Source organism: Microtus ochrogaster, chromosome 5, assembly GCF_000317375.1.
Source record: "Microtus ochrogaster isolate Prairie Vole_2 chromosome 5, MicOch1.0, whole genome shotgun sequence".
NCBI lineage: Eukaryota > Metazoa > Chordata > Mammalia > Rodentia > Cricetidae > Microtus > Microtus ochrogaster.
Window position 1 is genome coordinate 64,389,582 of NC_022012.1, and position 881 is coordinate 64,390,462.

Below are 881 nucleotides of genomic sequence, written 5' to 3' on the forward strand. Positions count from 1 at the left end.
TATGTTCATAGCAGCATTGTTTGTAATAGCCAGAACCTGGAAACAACCTAGATGCCCTTCAATGGAAGAATGGATGAAGAAAGTATGGAACAGTCCATCTTTGAAACAAACCAGGACAAGAGCTCAAGCAGGAATTTAGAGGTAGGAACTGAAGCAGAAACACTGGGTGAATGTTGCTTACTGGCTTGCTTAAGGGCTCACATTTGGCTCCCTTTGTTTACACAGTCCACATCCATCACTAGGAATGGTACCACCCACAGTGGGCTGGGCCCGCCTACAGCAGTTAGCAATCAAGAGAATGCTCCGTGCCCATATGCCAATCTGATGGGTTCTTTTTATTTATGACCATTTTAATCAACCCTACAATCAATAAATAGAATAAATGTACATATTTACTTAGTTCTTTATCTTAAAAATTACTTCTCATGTTTAGTTTGGTAGCAAAGAGAATTGAACTTAAAAGGATGACACTCATTATTTTAGTAAAATATAAATAAAAATTAAGTGATCAGAAAGGATCAGAAAGACAAACAGTATATGTTCTTAATCAATAAAGATGCTTTAAAAAAAAAACTGACCTGATAGAAAAGAGTATAAAAAAAATGGTCACTGGGCACTGGGAAAGCCAGAAGAAAAGCTGTATAAGGCATCCCCCTGAATATTAACCTTCACCAGGCGATGAAAGGAGACAGAGACAGAGACCCAAATTGGAGTACCGGACAGAAATCTCAAGGTCCAAATCAGTAGCAGAAGGAGGGGGAGCACGAGCAAGTAACTCAGGACCGCAAGGGGTACACTCACACTCTGAGACAATGGGGATGTTCTTTCGGGAATTCACCAAGGCCAGCTGGCCTGAGTCTGAAAAAGCATGGGATAAAACT

At 40.3% G+C, this 881-nt stretch overlaps 1 protein-coding gene across 3 annotated transcripts in view; it reads right to left on the reverse strand.

Moving 5' to 3' along the window:
• Positions 1-881, reverse strand: part of Myo5a (myosin VA) — a 157,044-nt gene that overhangs the window by 44,558 nt on the left and 111,605 nt on the right. The window lies entirely within an intron of this gene.